Raw genomic sequence first — 21,476 nt, forward strand, 5'->3', positions numbered from 1 at the left:
GCCAGTGGTGAATGTTCCCCTGAAGTGGCAGTTCAGGGGTGCCATACAGTCAGTGTTTTGGCACTTGATTTATGGCACCATGATCACTTCACCACAACACACGTTTTTCGCACCTGCCTCTAGGGCTGAGCCTTTTGGCTAGGGCCAGGGGAAATTTTTATTCCTGGCCGGAGGGCCGGCCATTGTATTACCCAATGGTCACTTTTCACTCTCCCACCTTCCTTCTCCCCACTTTCTTTTTATTCATCCCCGTGTTTGTCACTTTTTTGCATTTTTTTGTTTGATGTGTATACATGTTTATCACTGTGTGATGAGTAGGGTGTGGGTCCTCGGGCCTACTCTGAAAGTCTTGGGAGGGGGTGGAGAAAGGCCTTCTGGCTTGGTTTCCCCTCTCTCATGGGGTCTTCCTTCAGGGGAGTCCCACCTAGTACTTGGGTGGGTCTGTTTCGGCAGACCTTCCAGAGAACGGGGGTCCATCTGGTTTCGGCCAGATAGACCCAAGTGAAGTACCTAAGTCCCGTCTGGAGCCTAACACCCCGGGGGATCAGGGTAAGGTCCCTAGTGGAGGAGCAGTGTAACACCCGTCGCACGTTTTTGTGTTTCACTCTTTATCTGTGTAGGGAAAGATGATTAATGCGCTACCCAAAAAAACAAAAACAAAAGACAGTTGCTACAAACCAAGTGACCAAAAGGAAAACAAATATGAAATAAATTGTAGCGCTAAAAACACATGTATTAGTAGTAAATATAAAGTTCAAAGTGCATATATGCGTAGTGTCCCAAGAAATAAAAACAAATATGTAATCCTAAAGGAACAAAAGTCCACAGTGGAAAAGAATAATCCGTGTGAATAATCTTGTCTGCTTCCCAACCGTCAGCTTGTATATCATCAACTTAAGCGAATAGATGAAATACGCTTACCAGAGAAGTTGGATTCTACTGCCATAAGCATAGAATCAATGGAGCTTAGTGCCACCCGGGGCGAAGTAGTGGAATGTTGGAGGCAAGGGTAGAGCCTCTGCAAGACTGGGACATCCCCTCTTTATCTGCCAAAGCAGAGCCAAAGATGAATTCCAGAAAACAAAGTGGTTCCTCAGTTCCCCTGGACTGGTAGAAGTCCTCAACACTGGCTGGGTGGTCAGAGGCAGCAAGGGAGGGGGTGGAGAAAGGCCTTCTGGCTTGGTTTGCCCTCTCTCATGGGGTCTTCCTTCGGGGGAGTCCCACCTAGTACTTGGGTGGGTCTGTTTCGGCAGACCTTCCAGAGAACGGGGGTCCATCTGGTTTCGGCCAGATAGACCCAAGTGAAGTACCTAAGTCCCGTCTGGAGCCTAACGCCCCGGGGGATCAGGGTAAGGTCCCTAGTGGAGGAGCAGTGTAACACCCGTTGCACGTTTTTGTGTTTCACTCTTTATCTGTGTACCCTTTTTTTGGCACCGGGTGGAAGTTTTTGGGTGTGTTTTGCACTCCACTGGCTTTTTTAAAAAAAAAAAAAAAAGAACAAGGCTGTCTGTAAAAGTGATATACATTTGACTAGGAGCAAGCCCTAATGACCTTGTTACGTGTTAATCTGATGCAAGCTAACTTGTTTAACCACTTCAGCCCCAGAAGAATTGGCCCGTTAATGACCGGAGCACTTTTTATAATTTGGCACTGCGCTACTTTAACTGGTAATTGCGTGGTCATGCAATGTTGTACCAAATGAAATTTGCATCCTTTTTTTCCACAAATAGAACTTTCTTTTGATGGTATTTGATTGCCTCTGCGATTTTTATTTTTTTCGATATAAACGTAAAAAAGATCGAAAATTTTGAAAAAAAAAAAGATACTTCTACTTTTTGTTATAAAAAAATCCAATAAACCAAATTTTAGGCCAAAATGGATTCAGCCACATGTCTTTGGTAAAAAAAAATGTCAATAAGCATATATTTATTGGTTTGCGCAAAAGTTATAGCGTCTACAAACTAGGGTACATTTTCTGGAATGTACACAGCTTTTAGTTTATGACTGCCTATCTCATTTCTTAAAGTGCTAAAATGGCAGGGCAGTACAACACCCCCCCCCCCCCCCAAATGACCCCATTTTGGAAAGTAGACACCTCAAGGAAATTGCTGAGAGGCATGTTGAGCCCACTGAATATTTTATTTTTTAATTTTTTTAATTTTAATGCACTAAAACACACTATATTGCCCAAATGTTTGATGAAATAAAAAAAGATGATCTTATGCTGAGTACATGGATACCAAACACGACATGCTTTAAAATTGCGCACAATCGTGCAGCAGCGACAAATTACATACGTTTTTCAAAGCCTTTACAGGTTACCACTTTAGATTTACAGAGGAGGTCTACTGCTAAAATTACTGCCCTCGATCTGACGTTCGCGGTGATACCTCACATGCATGGTGAAATTGCTGTTTACATACGACACAAGACTGAGGCTTGCATTCGCCTTTGCTTATTTATTTTATTATTAAACTGTTCCTTTCATTTTTTTATCATTTTTATTGTTATCTCAGGGAAACAACTTATTTTTCTATCGCAATCTGTGCAATAGGTAGTGACAGGTACGCTTTTTTAAAAAAAATCGGAGTCTATTAGACCCTAGATCTCTCCTCTGTCCTCAAAGTATCTGACCACACCAAGATCCTTGTGATAAAATGGTTTCCCAATTTCACAATTTGTTATCCCCTTACCGACAGCCCACTGTTATATGATCGGATGGTCATAACCTATAGTGAAGTATTTAACCACGGCACTTAAAGCCCCCTCCTGCCCAGACCAATTTTCAGCTTTCAGTGCTCTCACAATTTGAATGACAATTACTCATGCAACACTGTACCCAAATGATTTTTTTTGTCCTTTTTTTCATACAAATAGAGCTTTCATTTGGTTGTATTTGATCACCTCTGGGTTTTTTATTTTTTGCACTATAAATGAAAAAAGACGGAAAATTTAGAAGAAAAACACATTTTTCTTTGTTTCTGTGATAAAATTTTGCAAATTAGCAATTTTTCTTCATAAATGTTGGCCACAGTTTATACTGCTACATATCTTTGGTAAAAATAACCCAAATTAGTGGATATTATGTGGTCTGTGTGAAAGTTATAGAGTCAATAAGCTATGGTGCAAATCATAAAAAAAGATCACATCTGATGTACTGGTGGCTCATTTCTTGAGACCCTAACAAGCCAGGAAAGTACAAATGCCCCCCAAATGACCCCTTTTTGGAAAGTAGACATTCCAGGGTATTTAGTAAGAGGCATGGTGAGTTATTTGAAGTTGTCATTTTTTTCCCACAATGCTTTGGAAAATTAAGATGTTATTTTATTTTTTTTTCCACAAAATTGTCATTGTAATAGCTTATTTCTCTCACATGGAATGTGCATACCACAAATGACACCCCAAAATACATTCTGCTACTCCTCCTGAGTATTACGATACCACATGTGTGGGACTTTTTCACAGCCTGGCCACTTAGAGAAGCCCAACATGCAGGGAGCACCATCACGTGTTCTAGGAGCATAAATTACACATCTAACTTGTTGACTACCTATTACACTTTTGAAGGCCCTGGAGCACCAGGACAATGACACGTGACACTAATGTGGCACTGATGACCAATGGCACTGGTACGTGGCACTGATGACAGATGGCACTAATACGTGGCACTGATGACACATGACACTGATGACACATGGCACTAATATGTGGCACTGATGACAGGTGACACTAATACATGGCACTGATGACAGATGGCACTAATACGTGGTACTGATGACAGATGGCACTAATACGTGGCACTGATGACAGATGACACTAATGAAAACGCTTTTTTTTTTACACAAAGTTGTCCGTTTATAAGATATTTCCAACACATAGCATTTAGATAGCAAAAATGACACCCCAAAATACATTCTGCTACTCCTCCTGAGTATTATGATACCACATGTGTGGGACTTTTTCACTACCTGGCCACATACAGATGCCCAACATGCAGGGAGCACCATCAGGTGTTCAAGGAGCATAAATTACACATCTAATGTGTTGACTACCTATAACACTTTTAAAGGCCCTAGAGCACCAGGACAATGGAAACGCCATTTTGGAAATCTAACACATAATGAGTCTTTTGAACGGGTCGTTTTTTTCCAGAAATTTTTGGAAAATGTGGAAAAAAAGAAAACACTTTTTTTTTTACACAAAGTTGTCCGTTTATAAGATATTTCCAACACATAGCAAAAATGACACCCCAGAATACATTCTGCCACTCCTTCTGAGTATGGCGCTACCAAATGTGTGAGTCTTTTACACAGCCTGGCTGCATACAGAGATCCAACATGCAAGGAACAGCGTCAGGTGTTCCAGGGACACATAGCATGCACATACCAAGAATTACACCCCAAAATACATAATACTGAGCAAAGAGTAAACCAAAGATTATGTGTGGTTTTAGTAGCGCAGTTGTCCACAGGAGGATAGCACTGGTCCAGGCAGCAGACAGGGATTTGATCAGCAACAGTGAACACAATTGTTCAGGTAGCAGACAGAGATACTGTCCATATACAGTTCAGGGTCAGTGCAGGCAGAGATATTGTCAGCAGTGCCAAAAATATTGGTCCTGGTAGTAGGCAGGAACATGGTCCATGTGCTGTGGTCAGTGCGACAGGCAGAGGCATGATGGCAGTAAATCCTACTGGCAGCAGGCAGAAGTAGGGCCTCGTTCAGGACAGAATGGGGACAAGGATAGAGGCTTCTCCCATCCAAATCTCTTTGAAGCCTCCGAGTCTCCAGACCCTAATCTAGGAATGAGAAAACAAAAAAAAATGTTTTCTTCATCCATAAAAAACAATTCTGGAGCCCGTCACATATGTGAGACCCCTGTGTTGAATCCCACTAGTCCAGTTGCAGGGTACAAGATCAGTCCAAGAGGCAGGCAAATAACATGGTCAAACAGTCCAAGGTCAGTTCCAGATCAGGCAGAGGTATGTACAGAATCGTTGGGCAGAAGCATGGTCGAATAACAGTCCAGGGTCAGTTCCAGATCAGGCAGAGGTATGTACAGAATCGGCAGGCAGAAAAGTGGTCAAAATACAAGCCAGGGTCAGTTACAGAGCAGGCAGTGGCATAAGGGGTGTGAGGGTAAATGGCAGGAACTGAGGCTTACGTTTACCATACGTCACTAATAATTTACTGAAGTATGGTAACGGCGAAAACAGTCACCTATGCATAGGCCTGGTTGGGAAGGACAATGGGGACAACAATAAGATGTGTCTCTTCTGACTCCTCTGCTGGTACACACCCTACATCTTTTTTGACGTCTTTGGCCTGTTGGTTTGGGAGGGATTTTATCAGGAAAGTGGCGTTCGGAGAGTCGACTAAGAACATCTGATCGGATGTTTTCTGGTGGGCCGTTTGGGGATATAAGGGCAGTGTAAATTTCCTCCTGGTAGCCAAGGAAGGGTTGGGGGTTTTGGGTGGAGTTGCGGTAAATGATATAGGAATTGAATATGGCCAATTGAAAATAATAAATTGCTACTTATTTATACCAATGGTATGTCCGTCTTGTGGCAAGGTATTGTTCGAGCATTTGGTCGTTGAAGTCGACTGCCCCCCATTAACAAATTGTATTCATGGATGCATGTTGGTTTTTGGATGGGGCCATTCCCTCTGGGGATTTCCACGTAGGTGTTATTGTGGATCAAAGACAACATGTAGACATCCCTTCTGTCCCTCCACTTCACTGCCAGAATCTCCTTGTTTCGCAGACTTCTTAACTTCATATTGACAAGTCTTTGAGGAAAGTCCTTCTGGTTCTTTCTTATGGTGCCACATGCTGGCATCTTCTTCCGGTGAAGGTTGTGTAACAGGGGAAGACTTGTGTAGAAGTTGTCTACGTACAAGTGGTATCCTTTGTTGAGTAGGGGGTATATGAGGTCCCGAACAACTTTCCCGCTGGATCCCAAGTAGTCCGGGCAATTAGGGGGCTGCAGCTGGGTGTCCTTCCCTTCGTACACTATGAAGGCATATGTGTACCCTGTGGCTCGGTCACATAATTTGTACACCTTCACCCCATAGCGGGCCATTTTTCTGGGGATAAATTGCTTAATTTTAAGCCTGCCGCTAAATTTAACAAGGGACTCATCCACACATATGTGTTGGTCCGGGGTAAACAACTGGGGGAATATTTCTGAAAAATAATTTAGTGTTGGCCGAGTTTTGTAAAGCCTGTCATAATTTGGGTCATTTCGGGGAGGGCACTGGGTATTATCACTGAAATGTAGGAACCTCATGATCATCAGATATCTGGTTCTGGACATTACAGCGGAGAAGATCGGCATGTGGTGGATGGGATGGGTTGACCAATAGGAACGCAATTCATTTTTTTTGGTGAGTCCCATATTAAATATGAGGCCCAAAAAAACCTTCAACTACTCCACTGTCAGGTCTCTCCACTCATAGGGACGGGCATAATAGGATGTTGAATTTTTCAAAATAAATTGCTGTACATACAGGTTGCACTGGGCCACAATTGACGCTAACAAGTCCTCCGTAAAAATAAAATTTAAAGAATTGATTGGGGAAAAATTCTTCATGTCCACCTGGATACCTGGCTGGGCAGGGGGAACGTTAGCTTTTCCTGAATTAGGAGGAAGCCACAAGGGGTTCTGAAGGGCATAGGGAAGGCTGGCATGGGTCCTAACCCTTTGGGGATGAGGTGACACCCCACTGGTACTTGGCCTTTCTTGCCGAGGTACTGTGGTGCTGGTGGATGGCACTGTGGTGCTGGTGGATGGCACTGCTGTGCTGGTGGATGGCACTGCGGTGCTGGTGGATGCCACTGCCTCCTCACCAGAATGCCTTCGTTTGGCGGGCAGAATATTTTCCTCCTCTGAGTCTGTCAGTGTTCCACTACTGAGGACTGGCTCATAATTTACGTCAAACTCAGAATCCAAATTTGAAAGGGAATCCAAAAAAGAGAGCTCCTCATTGTTTTCGTCGGCCGTGGAAAGTATTTGGTACGCCTTCTCGGCGGAAAAGCATCTTTTGGACATGGTTGCTGGTGGTGATGAGACTGCAAAGGTGTGTGCTAAGCCTGCACTGATGGGCACTGATGAGGCGGCACTGATGAGCACAGATGTGCACTTGATTGATGGCTCAGATGTGCACTGATGAGGCGGCACAGATGGGCACTGATTGCACAGATGTGCACTGATGAAGCAGCACAGATGGGCACTGATGAGGTGGCACAGATATGCACTGATAAGGTGGCACAGATGAGCACTGAGGTGGCACAGATGGGCACCGATGAAGCAGCACAGATGTGCACTGATTGCACAGATGTTCACTAATGAGGCGACCCAGATGGGCATAGATATGCACTGATGAGGTGGTACAAATGGGCACTGTTGAGGTGGCACAGATGGGCACTGTTGAGGTGGCACAAATGGGCACTGTTGAAGTGGCACAGATGGGCACTGTTGAAGTGGCACAGATGGGCACTGTTGAAGTGGCACAGATGGGCACTGATGAGGCGGCACAGATGGGCACTGATGAGGTGGCACTGATTGGTAGAGATGGGCACTGATTGGCACTGATGACGTGGCACAGATGGGCACTGATGAGGTGGCACAGATGGGCATTGATAGCACAGATGCGCAGAGACGGCACAGATGGGCACTGATGGCACAGGTGGGCACTGATGGCACTAGCTGTAGATGCTAATTGTCACTCTGGTACTGATTGGGCACTGTTTGGGCACACTGTGTGGTTTTTTTTACTGTAAAAGCACTCACGATTCTTCACAGAAGCTCTCCCTCCTCGCACTCGGTTTTTGTGTGAGGAGGGAGAGCCGGCAATGAGAGATGATCTCAGATGTTTACATCTGAGATCATCTCTCACTGGCCACGCCGATTGCACTGTAAACAGCCGCTGTGATTGGCCATTTACAGCGATCTGTGATTGGCTGTGTCCAAGGGACACGGCCAACACAGATTTTCCCAGATGCGCGCTCCGCGGGGAGCGAGGAAAGGTGGGGGGACGTCAATAGACGTAGTCCCAGCAATGTAGATCCATGATGTAGTCGTCATTCGACTATAGCGCGGATCTGAAATAGTTAAAGTGTAACTCTTCTTTTGTTAAGTAAAAAATATTCCCATCTGGATAATTACATTGCAAGGATTTTTAACAAACTTAGTTGCAGAGTCCTACCTTTTGTTATTCCAAAGATATAGCTATTTGTTTGTCTGTGTCCATGTGTAAAGTGAATGTGAATGGGACTGGTTTTATAATTATCAATCAGCTGCTGCACTTACAGGGTTCTAATGAGGAAAGTTTCCACCCCTTTGGAGGTGATTTCCCTTTGGAAAATGATATTTTTGTTACAGGTAATGGTCAAAATCTGATTTGATTCTTAGTGCAGACTACTTGGAAAATCAATAAGCCAATCACACAAGCAGAAAATGACATTTCTGGGGGGGGGGGCGTTCTGGACATCATCTGTGTACAGAACTCCTCCAGGTAGCCATATGGCATTGCATTTTAGAGAAAATTACAGTGCTACAGATTGAAAGAGAAAATAAATTTTTTACAACATTCAATTACAATACGACTTGTGTTGCAATTGTATGTGATATAGTGATTTTTTTTTTTTATTTGCTAATTTTTTCCCACACAAAAATGGATTTATCCTTTAGGCCTCTTGCACATTGCAGCTTGTAAAAGCTCAGTACAGCGTTTCTTTTACTGATCTAAATTGCAACCCATTGTTCACAATGTAACAAAGAAAATAATGCAGCGCCTCTAAACACAGAATATTACACAATTAATTAAAGCATATGCTTTAAGTTTATTCTATATTTGGAGGCGCTGCATTATTTTCTTTTCTGGTTTGTTTGGGTACTGTATATTTACCTATTGCAAGCTGCCCATTTTCTTTTCTTTAGCGCTGACCCCCTCTAATGTTTTCATAATTATATACAATGTGCCTGTACACACATGTGCGTAAATAAGCACTGCATATTCTTGATTAAAAAAACAAATAAAAAAGTATGATTTCCCAGTCAGTATTTTGTGCCGGTACGTGCAAATATGCACATATGAGCATAAATATTTTTAATTTTCTTGTTTTTTTCTTAAGGATTGTATTGTACCCACGAATGCGCAAATACGTGTAAACTCAAATTCCTGAAATTACGTCCAGAAATGCTGATGCTCAAACACTAGTACCATGTGCAAGAGGCTTTAAACAACTTGTGGTTTAGCAGCTGAAAGCAGGTCAAATTGAAGGTTTCCACTGTTTATTTTTTACACAGCCCAAGGATAAAACTTGACTGGTTGACTTGGGTGATTGCACACAATGACTTTTGCCTTGCCCTAATAATAAGTCCAATAGCATTTCACAGATTGTTGCTGAGAATGAAGACATTAACTGCTTGAAGACTAGCCGCCGTCATTATACTGCCGCAGGTCGGCACGATCCCGCGAGCCGTCCTATGCTATACATCGGCTCCTTTAAGCAGGATAGCATGCGCCCGCTGCACTGCGGGGGTGCTGATGCTGGTGGCCTGCGGTCGCGATGACCACCGGCCACGTGCGATCGCGGGCACGAGAGGCAGAACACACAAATCCCTGTTCTGTTCTGTGAGAAGAGACAGATCGTGAGTTCCTAATAGCTAGGAACAACGATCTGTCATTTCCTCTAGGTCAGTCCCCTCCCCCTACAGTTAGAAACACACACAGGGAACACAGTTAACCCCTTGATCGCCCCCTAGTGTTAACCCCTTCCCCGCCAGTGACATTTGTACAGTAATCTGTGCATTTTTATAGCACTGATCGCTGTATAAATGCCAATGGTCCCAAAAATGTGTCAAAAGTGTCTGATGTGTCCGCCATAATGTTACAGTCCCGATAAAAATCGCAGATCACCGCCATTACTAGTAAAAAAAAATAATAATAAAAATGCTATAAATCTATACCCTATTTTGTAGACCCTATAACTTGTGCAAACCAATCAATATACGCTTATTGCAATTTTTATTACCAAAAATACGTAGAACAATACATATCGGTCTAAACTGAGAAAAAATTAGCTTTTTTTTAAAAAAAATTGGGGATATTTATTATAGCAAAAAGTACAAAATATTGTGTTTTTTTTTTTTCAAAATTGTCGCTCATTTTGTTTATAGCGTGAAAAATACAAACTGCAGAGATGATCAAATACCACCAAAAGAAAGCTCTATTTGTTGGAAAAAAAGGACGTCAATTTTGTTTGGGTGCAGCGCCGCACGACAGCGCAATTGTTAGTTAAAGCGACGCAGTACCGAATCGCAAAAAATGGCCTGGTCATTCAGCAGCCAAATCTTCCGGGACTGAAGTCGATAAATTTACAGTTCTCACACAGGCTGTTTTTTTGTGTGCTTTGTGTCCAAGTGTGCATATTAGGGCTCGTTCATATTGTGTGTAGTCATTTTTCAGCATCAGATCAGCACAGGTCACTGCAAAGGCACATAGAAAACAATGGTTTTCTATGTGCCTCATTCACACCACAATGATGTGTACATGTACGCAATGCACACAAATGCACGGAAACACAATGTAACTAGAAGTAAAAAAATATGAAAAAATAAATTGCTCTTAGTATTTTGACCCTTCTAGGGACCTGGCATTTGACAACTGATGAAATGAAAACATATGTCAAATGCACATTAAAACGCAATGCAATGTGCATAACAATGCATGTTAAATGCACATCAATGAACATAATTTTCAGTGCATTACAGTGAGTTTTTTTTGTGCAGTATGGTGTGAAAACACCCTCATATTGCTATTGTTTATTTGATATTTATGTATTGGAAACATTATAGTAACTTGCCTCAGCAGCCTACCTTACCCGGTGTGACACTACAGTAATTATTTGATGTGATATGTCATTCATCACCTACAAATTGCATGGTATGAGTCTTCTCAAGTGCTTATTCATCTCTGTCACTCACTCTAAATCATTTTGATAGCAGTAAATCTACCATTACATATACACCTCAAGTTCTAATGAGTATGACTTGTTTTAAAGAGAAGTTGCCAACTTCACTGGACAAAGAAATTGTTACAATTTGTGGCCAAAGTTTTCCTTTATTGTATGTCAATCAAGCAGTAATTGCTTTGCCCCTGAAGCCCGGTCTGCCAGCCCCTATTATGTCATTGTTCTCTATGGTTCTATTTGTCTTCCAGCAGAATTTCCTCACTCTGCCATTGTATATCGCATTTACAGCATTTTTCTTAGTTGTATATTTATACTGCAACGTTTTTTCTTTATTGCTGCTAAATGAATGTTTGTTAAAGTGGAACCTCAGCTTAATCTGTTAAATAATTTTTTTGATAGCGTGGAAAAGGGTTTTTAGGGTTTTTCCAGTTTTCATTGCTGTATGTCCACATTGGGGAGAGATTTCCTCCACTTCCTGTTTCGGTCTGCATCCAGGGTTGTATGTCTATGCGCAAGTTTACGCAAGCGCTGGAGTAAATCCTCATATAGTAGATTTCAGCCAATCGCTGCAGTTGGATGCTGGCCAATTCACCTGTGGCTCCCCTACGCAACTATTTACGATCCATGCATGTCGTACACCCACTTGCGACCATGTGCATAAAGCGCAATAAACACTTGATTTAAGTTCTAGTCATTCCAGAGTCTCCTGAAATAAGAGAGAAGAATGATGAGGGAAATATATGGTTTGGGGTCATACGCCTGTATTTATTAATTGTACTTGAATGTTATTTGTGTACTGTCACTTAAAAGTTAAACTAAAGACAAACCGCTAAATACACAGGTAATGGATTTGTATTTCTGTCCATTTCTGGGATGGTTCTGTGGCTGTGCTTTATGACTGCCTAAGCAAATGGAGGGAGCTGAACACAACACCAGAATTGGTGTTATCAATAATAGACCCAGTTCCGCTGCAGCTGCTAAGAGTTCATATCCCACTGTACTTCTGGCAGAACTTTTTGGAGCTAATAGGAAAGAATCATTGAAAGTAAGAAAAGCTGACTTCTATCGGTAGTTAGAAAACATAATACTTGTCTAAATATGACGTTTTAGTTGCATTAAAAGTTTAAAGTGAACCTTGCCTTTTCTATGTAACATCTGTACATAAAGGCTGTCGGACACTGATAACTCTCATGTCACAGCTCTCTCGCAATCCCTGGCAATGGAGACCATGGCAATATTTTACAACCACTGATAATTACTGATGGGAAATGTGCATTTAACAAAATATTAAAAAAATACATTTTAGTCCACCTTTGTAACACTGTAAGACCTATAAATCAGTTTGGCATACTCCTCCTTCCCTCACCATCACTCTTCCCCAGTGACATTCTCTGCTTCTTTGTAGCGTAAACTATCTTTTACCCCCTCATATCAATACCGAAGTGTAAATATTTTCTTACAATTTAGAAAACAAATATAACCTTATAATGTGTTAGTCCACTTGACTTCAAATATGGGACAATCTGTTTTTATCATGCATAATCACTTCTACAATTAGATGCTGTACATTCAATACTATTTCTCTCATCTGAATGCAAAATGATTGTATATGTGCTACTGAGTGTTATTCTTTGTCTGCTGATGGAATTCATGCTGTGGCAACATTTTTTCAGAACAAGTTTGTATCTGATGTCTTTTGTATGATCTGTTAAATTAAATTATAGAAAAATGATTACGCCAAATTATTAAGAGCTCCATCATTCCATTTCTGTTCTCCGCCGCCTATATACCTAGAGCTGATTGATCAGCAGTCTTCAGACACCAGCTCTTTGCCCTGCCCCTCCAGCGCGTCCAGGGGACGGGAGCAGCTGGCTCAGTCTGCCAGCAGAGTGCTGAAAGGCTGAGCCAGCTGCCAGTCCAGGCATCTGGATGGATCTCAAGATTAAATTTGGGATATCTCCAGAGCCTTGACCAGCTGAGCATTTGTTGATCAGAAAAGCATTTGATATAGTTCCACATGATGATCTAATAAAAAAGTTGTACAAGCTAGGACTTATTCTTTAGATGGTTCAGTAGATATGCAATTGGCTAAATGATAGACATCAGAATGTAGTTGTAAATGGCATTCGTTTGGAATATAGACCAGTCACTAATGGCGTGCAACAATGCTTTGTACCAGGTCCTGTTCTTTTTATTCTGTGTGTAAGTGATATAACTAAAGGGTTGGTGGGTGAAGTATGTCTTTTTGCTGATGACACAAAGCTGTGCAATAGGGTGGATACCCCTGGAGGTGTCTATAACATGAAATATGATTTAGTATCGCTGGAAGATTGGTCAAAACCGTGGAAATTGCAGTTCAATCCTCTAAATGTAATAATAATGTACCAAGGGACTCATAATCCCTTGATAGAGTGTAATATTATGGGTGTAGTTTGGTCAGCAATACAGAGGAAAAAGGTTTGGGGGCTACTTATTTCAGATGATTGCAAAATGAGCATAGAGTGTGGTCAGGCAGAGGGATCACCAACAGGAGACTAGAGGTCCTGATTCCCCTACATAGATCTTTAGTTATCACCAAAGGGGTCACCAGCAGAAGAAAGGAGGTCTTGATTTTTCTATATAGAACTTTAGTTAGAGCTCATTTAGAAAAATGTGTCCATTTCCGGAGACCTCAGTTACAAAAAAGATATTGATAAGAGTCCAGATATGGACAACAACAATAGTGAAGGGTTTGATGACTGTAACATATTAGAAGAGACTTCAGAAACTTAATATATACAGTTTGGAGAAAAGTAGGTTCAGTTGGGCAGTATCAAGAACAAAAGGACATGACCCCAAGAAGAAAGTGCAAAACTAGGAAAGTATTATTTTACCAAACATGTAGTTGATGTTTGAAATTGACTTTCAACAGAAGTAGTAAGTCAGACAACAGTAAGTGGATTCAAACATGCTAGGGACAAACATAGACGTATACTCGTAGACGTCATAGACGTATTCGGTCATCGTATTTCTATGAAATATTTTAAATGTTTTTTAGACTGTGGAATAAACACATTTATGTTTGTATTCTGTTTAAAAATCGGTCATTAAAGCGGAGCTCCACCCAAAAGGGGAAGCTGCTACATTTGGTACCTTTCGGGGGGAGTGGGTACCTGGTTTTGGCAGGTACCCACTTCCGGCTGATTTTCCCATGGCAAAGTCACCAGGAAGTTCGGCCCACCCTCCTCCTTCCCCCTCCGGGCCATTCGCAAAGCACCGTGCGCTTTGCACATGCGCAGTAGGGAACTGACCGTGAAGTTGCAAGGCTTCTCTGCTGGTTTCCCTTGCAAGAAATGTCCGCGGCAGTACCCGAGAGTGCTGATTTAAAAATTGGTTGGGATGAAGACACCCCTGGATTTGTGGACAGGCACGTGTCCTAATAAGTTAGAAGCTACAGTATTTGTAGCTGCTGAGTTTTATTTTTTTCTGAAGGAGCCTGGAGCTCCTTTTTAATATTAGCTAGGTGACATGGTTCTTCTCTTGTCAGAAGACAAAGGTGTTATTATTATACATAGCATGCTGAGTTTCATTTAGATATGATTTATTAGTAATTTATTGAAATATAACAGGTTTTAGCACTGAGAATCCCAACAGGATATGTTATGCAGGCTGTCAAACTTTAAGCATATTCTTTGTTTTTCTCTTCCTTCGTTACTGCAAGGAAAAAATATAAAACTTTAGAATTCCATTCTCCAACTGCTCATTGTACTTTTCTCCATTCACTTGGGTTACATTTTACTGCCTTATTAAAATGTACTTCTCTATTATTGCTTTTGTCAGATCATTTGTTTTTAATTAGATTAGATTTTTTATTTTTTTTCCCTCTGTAGCCTGAGAACGCCCTTTTTTTTCCTTTGCATTAAAAGCATCAAACTGGTAGAGCACAGAAATTCATTGTTCAAAGCCAACCATGAAGCATTTTAATCATTCTTTCTACGGCCTCCTCCTAGCCGTCTTACTTTGTATGTATGTTACCAGCATACATAACATCACAGCTATATTGTATAAGGCTTTATGTTGCAAACAAAAGATGCCTTTATCAGTTCTTTTGGACTAACACCTTTTACTTTTGTGGTTGAAGGAAATCATTAGACTCTCCATTTGTGTTAAAGAATAAAAAAGTATCTTTATATGAAGGTCTTTTTATATTATTTAAAGGCATGTCTTTTCAGCCTTCTTCGAGTGTCAATGTCGCTGCCTGGAAGATGTGAACAGTTCCTATTGGTTGTCCTTTCAAGGTCCTGTCAGGCTTTATAATACTGCAGCCATGGGATCAGGGCCATGCTGTCTATGAGGCCGAATGAAGAGACACAGTTGAGTGGAGGGGGTCACTACTGAGACTGGCCCTAGTGCATATTGAATCCTGTTGGTTGTTCAGCCTCCGGGCTGCAAATCGTCGTTGGCTGTTATGTTGTTGTAACACTTCTAACTCACTAAGTCATAATACATTATGTATAGTGTTTAACGCAGTTAGTTAGAAGTATTATATGTGTAATGTATATCTGTAGATGCATAAAAGTAGAAACATATTACAAACTCTCCACTGGGTCATGTAAGTGTCAGAATTAGTTTGCACAGGAGAAAAGCTGACCCTAACTTCAGTTTTTGAAATGTAAAACTAAAAAGGTCTAATAAAGTGTGTGTTAGAAGTTATTGTATAGCAATAATCTATCCCTGGAACTGGTTAAGAATCTCAAAGTGCTGAAGAAATCTTAATAGACTTAACTGACACATTACTTGTGCCCATGTCAACAATATGCAAATACATTCCCTGGACAAACCTGATAACCAATATAGTGTTTTATATGAAAAAAAAACAGTGGCGCTACATATAAGAATCCGTGACAGAAACTCAAAATGCTGAATCAAAAAATGAATTGAAAAACGAAACAACCAGTGACAAACCATGCATATTGTATCTATTAAATAGTGTAAAAAATAATCTCCATGTGTCAAAGTGTCCAAAAAAAGTCCATGCATAGTCATGAAGTTCATATAAAGTGACAAATCTTCTTGAATCAAAGCGATATAAAAATATCTTCCACCACACCAGATGTGACCATGATCCACTCCCTATTGAAATCGCACTCACCAGAAAGATATGCCTTGCATTCTCATGCTCGGCACACAGGCTTTTAAAAACCACCAGGGTTTAATCAGACGTCGGCTCTCAGCAGCTATCAGTGAGGGAGGAAATTCCCAACTCTAGCAAAGACCCCTAAGGTCAAATCGAGCCTGCAATCAGGAAGTGGATGAAACACCATCAATCGATCAGTCTCACCTCGATCCTCACAAGTCTGGCAAATCTCCAAATGGAAGGTCGCAAGTTGGGTGGAGGCATGCAATAGAAAGGAGTATCCCCATTGTGCAGTATTCAAAACAGGTTTATTCAAAACAACATAGTAACTCACATATACAGCATAAAATGAACAGCACAGATCCCAGTACTTCCGGTCTCGGCCAGAAGTGATGACACCTGACTCTTCCCTGACGCGTATCGTCACCGCCCATGTGACTTTATCAAAGGGTCAAGGGACTTTATCAAACCTGATAACCAGAATAATTACTTGTTGGCCTATGAGTTACGGCTTCTGTCTGGGGAAATGTAAAAAGTAAGTCATGTAATTTTCAGCAAACCCAGCATCTCTGTTATGACCTTTTTCCTATTGGTGCTGCAGAATGTATACATGCACCATCTAGTGGCTGAAGAGTAGTGGCACAAGACCATTCACTTTAGTAGGGCGCAAAAAATGTGTGGGGTTTCATTTATCTCCATCATCACTCTATCGTTCAATAGAACAACAGGTAGTTGCTGGATTTTTCTATACCAATAACTTATTCAAAAAAGTCGAAGAACTTTTTGCAGTAATGGTCAATCACTTGGATGCGATCTCTGCATGAGCGATTACTTGCAAATGGCCATAATTAGTTGTAGGGGCCAGCAGACTCCCATTGCATTCAATAGGGGTGCCTCCCACAGCTAATCGTGGGAACCCCCACTGGGATTCTCACATCTAATTGGAGGCAGGGTACATTAGCAGGTGTACCAAAATCACACATAGAATGTAGCACAACTGAAAATAATTGTGGCAATCCTCAGGGTATATGATATACCAGATACTTGTGTAAAAAGTACTCTATTCCAATGAATTCGTTAAAGTATATCAGTGTCCAAATAACAACAAAAATTACAGTAATATAAAACAAAAACAGTCCTTGGAAAATAGTGCAAAATCCACCACCATGTGAAATAAGTATGCAGTTTCAATGTCACCCCTACTGATGAAGTCCACACCCCTGGATGTAACATGTATAGGGGGCGAAGTTTTGGAGCCTGGAGTCATCGTGTGGCCATCTCTGAGTGACTGTTTACTGATACATGCTGTTTTCTGCTGGCATGGCTTACACTGGGGATGGAAAGTATTCAGACCCCCTTAAATTTTTCACTCTTTGTTTTATTGCAGCCATTTGCTAAAATCATTTAAGTTAATTTTTTTCCTCATTAATGTACACACAGCACCCCATATTGACAGAAAAATACAAAATTGTTGACATTTTTGCAGATGTATTAAAAAAGAAAAACCGAAATATCACATGGTCCTAAGTATTCAGACCCTTTGCTGTGACACTCATATATTTAACTCAGGTGCTGTCTATTTCTTCTGATCATCCTTGAGATGGTTCTACACCTTCATTTGAGTTCAGCTGTGTTTGATTTTACTGATTGGACTTGATTAGGAAAGCCACACACCTGTCTATATAAGACCTTACAGCTCACAGTGCAAGTCAGAGCAAATGAGAATCATGGGGTCAAAGGAACTGCCTGAAGAGCTCAGAGACAGAATTGTGGCAAGGCACAGATCTGGCCAAGGTTACAAAAAATATTCTGCTGCACTTGAGGTTCCTAAGAGCACAGTGGCCTCCATAATCCTTAAATGGAAGATGTTTGGGACGACCAGAACCCTTCTTAGAGCTGGCCGTCCAGCCAAACTGAGCTATCGGGGGAGAAGAGCCTTGGTGAGAGAGGTAAAGAAGAACCCAAAGATCACTGTGGCTGAGCTCCAAAGATGCAGTTGGGAGATGGGAGAAAGTTGTAGAAAGTCAACCATCACTGCAGCCCTCCACCAGTCGGGCTTTATGGCAGAGTGGCCCGGCGGAAGCCTCTCCTCAGTGCAAGACACATGAAAGCCTGCATGGAGTTTGCTAAAAAAAACACCTGAAGGACTCCAAGATGTTGAGAAATAAGATTCTGTGGTCTGATGAGACCAAGATAGAACTTTTTGGCCTTAATTCTAAGTGGTATGTGTGGAGAAAACCAGGCACTGCTCATCACCTGTCCAATAGAGTCCCAACAGTGAAGCATGGTGGTGGCAGCATCATGCTGTGGGGGTGTTTTTCAGCTGCAGGGACAGGACGACTGGTTGTAATTGAGGGAAAGATGAATGCGGACAAGTACAGGGATATCCTGGACGAAAACCTTCTCCAGGACCTCAGATTGGGCCGAAGGTTTACCTTCCAACAAGACAATGACCCTAAGCACACAGCTAAAATAACGAAGGAGTGGCTTCACAACAACTCCGTGACTGTTCTTGTATGGCCCAGCCAGAGCCCTGACTTAAACCCAATTGAGCATCTCTGGAGAGACCTAAAAATGGCTGTCCACCAATGTTTACCATCCAACCTGATAGAACTGGAGAGGATCTGCAAGGAGGAATGGCAGAGGATCCCCAAATCCAGGTGTGAAAAACTTGTTGCATTTTTCCCAAAAAGACTCATGCCTGTATTAGATCAAAAGGGTGCTTCTACTAAATACTGAGCAAAGGCTCTGAATACTTAGGACCATGTGATATTTCATTTTTTATTTTAATAAATCTGCAAAAATGTCAATAATTCTGTGTTTTTCTGTCAATATGGGGTGCTGTGTGTACATTCATGAGGAAAAAAATGAACTTAAATGTTTTTAGCAAATGGCTGCAATATAACAAAGAGTGAAACATTTAAGGGAGTCTGAATACTTTCCGTCCCCACTGTAAGTGTTGAGAATTGTAAGTGGATTATTTTACTATTCTTAATAAATACTCAAACAGAGAGCAGTAGATTGGATATCTTCTATGTTCACATTTACATCGGCGAGTGTTGAAGCTGATCACTTGACATAGAAGACTAGGAGGAGTGAGGACGTTTTATTACATCTATTTTCCCTTAAGGGGAAACACTGCGTGTCATGACCTTACTGGTAACGCAGGAGTCATGGCATTAAGGTAAGTAGCTGGTGTGAACACCAGTGACAGGTGACATTGGAGCTGCAACAATATTTCACATGGTGGTGGATTTTTCACTATTTTCCAAGTACTGTTTTTGTTTTATTTTAGTGATATTTTTGTTGTGTTATTTTGACACTGATGCACTTTAATTACCGTATTTATCGGCATATAATATGCACATTAATTTTAAGAGAGAAGTTTCAGGAAAAAAAATGTATATTTTAAATAAGGAACTTTGAAGCAAAATAAGGGTCAGTGCCCATCTGCAGCCTCACCATTGCCATCAATGCAGCTTGATCAATGCCCATCTGCAGCCTCACAAGTGCCATCAATGCAGCACTATTAGTCCACATCAATGCAGCCTCACCATTGCCATCAATGCAGCAGCCTCACCATTGCCTTCAGTGCAGCCTGATCGATGCCCATCTGCAGCCTAGAGGGGACAGGGAGGGGGCGGGACGACCCCTGAGAGATTACATACAGTGAGAATATCCTATGATAGACAGAACAGTGGCCCAGTGGCAGCCCAGGAGACGGGACTTCCTATTACAGAGGCCGCCAAGTAAACAGGAGATTCCCACTGTATGTAATCTCACTGCGCTCGTCCCGCCCCTATCCCCTCCGAGGCAGCTAAAAATGAACTATTGGCGTATAACACGCACACGCTATTTGCACCCAATTTTCATGGTGAAAAAGTGAGTGTTATACGCCAATAAATACAGTATTTATTTGGAATAAAGTACTTTTTTACACAAGGATCTGGTATATTAAATACCCTGAGGACTGTCACAATTATTTTCAGTTGCGCTACACTGTATGTTTGATTTTGGTATTTATATATAAAGTGTGGTGGAATCACTTTTTGTGGTGTGAGCACCAACTAAATATAGTTTATTAGTCTAGGAGAGGTTGTGCTAATTAATTTATATTTGCAGCTGTAAATGTACCCTATGTAAACTTGTCAAGAAACCCTTTGTATGCCCGTCCTAAATTAGTTTGTTTGCTACATGGCAGCTGACTTCAAGACTAAGCCTTTGCAAGTGCCATTCCCCTGTCCAATAAAAGTGCCCTTACTGGAATACGCAAAATGAAAAATGACATATATTATGGTGTCTATCACTAGCATTAACCCAACAGATGTATTACCTGTTGATCCTTACACCATGACACCCCCCTCACCATGCTTCCCATGCTCTGCTGTCCCACATGTGGGCCTGGGACATGTGGGCATGGCAGGTGTTGCTGGTTTGGAGGGGAGGGAGACCAGAAAACATCCATTTGCTGACCTTCTCTAGCTAGAATGAACTCAAAAGTGATATGTAAAAGGGCACTTTCAGTTTCTGGTGTCATTAGCTTTAATGAAGGGCAGGTGAGACTTTAGGTCTCATCTGATGTCTCATTAAAGAGAACCTTAAAAATATTATGTCACATAGGGGACTCTTTGTCCACATGTGGCATAAACATAGTTTAATGAAAGCAAAAAAAAAAAAAAAAAAAGTAATGTTTAGCTCCCCCGCCCCCTTGTACATACACACACAAATTTAAACACACCTGTCGGGAGAACCTGTGTATGAAATTGTCACTTGCAATCCACTGTTACAGATCACTGGAGTGAGAGCAATAATTTTAAGCACGATTCATGGTTAACTCTAAACTGATGACTTGTAGGGGCTTTTAAAGTGTTGCCTATGGAAAATATAGAGTACCGAAGTTCATTGTCATTTTGTAAGTACAGAACATGCAAAAGTGTGACATGCTGAGTATTTATTTAGCACAACCTTATCTTTTATATATTTTACCAAATAATTGGGTAATATATTTTGTGTTTGTATGTCTTAAAATTACCGTTAGTGTAAGTTTTACTGAAACTTTGCATATGTTAGAACAGTTGAACAAATAGCGCACAATAAATTAAATTGGAACTATCGCCATTTTATTCTCCAGGGTCTCTGATTTTAGAAAATATATAATGTTTTGGGATTTAACTAATCTTTAGGCCTAAAATGATTTTTTAACCACTTGCCGACTATTGGCATCTTCCCAGAACACCGTGCTTACTGTGGCGCTCTGTGATCTCAGCGTACTTCGGGTAAAGAGCCAATCACAGTAGCTGATCTTTACCACGTGATCAGCTGTGTCCAATCACAGCTGATCACGATGTAAACACACTTGCCGGTTATCGGAAGGGGACATCT

At 41.3% G+C, this 21,476-nt stretch overlaps 1 protein-coding gene across 3 annotated transcripts in view; it reads left to right on the plus strand.

The window, feature by feature from the left end:
* TPK1 (thiamin pyrophosphokinase 1) overlaps positions 1 to 21,476 on the plus strand; it is an 881,459-nt gene that overhangs the window by 413,675 nt on the left and 446,308 nt on the right. The gene's annotated exons all lie outside the window — the stretch shown is intronic.

The sequence above is a fragment of the Aquarana catesbeiana genome, linkage group LG05 (assembly GCF_042186555.1).
Source record: "Aquarana catesbeiana isolate 2022-GZ linkage group LG05, ASM4218655v1, whole genome shotgun sequence".
In the NCBI taxonomy this organism is placed as follows: domain Eukaryota; kingdom Metazoa; phylum Chordata; class Amphibia; order Anura; family Ranidae; genus Aquarana; species Aquarana catesbeiana.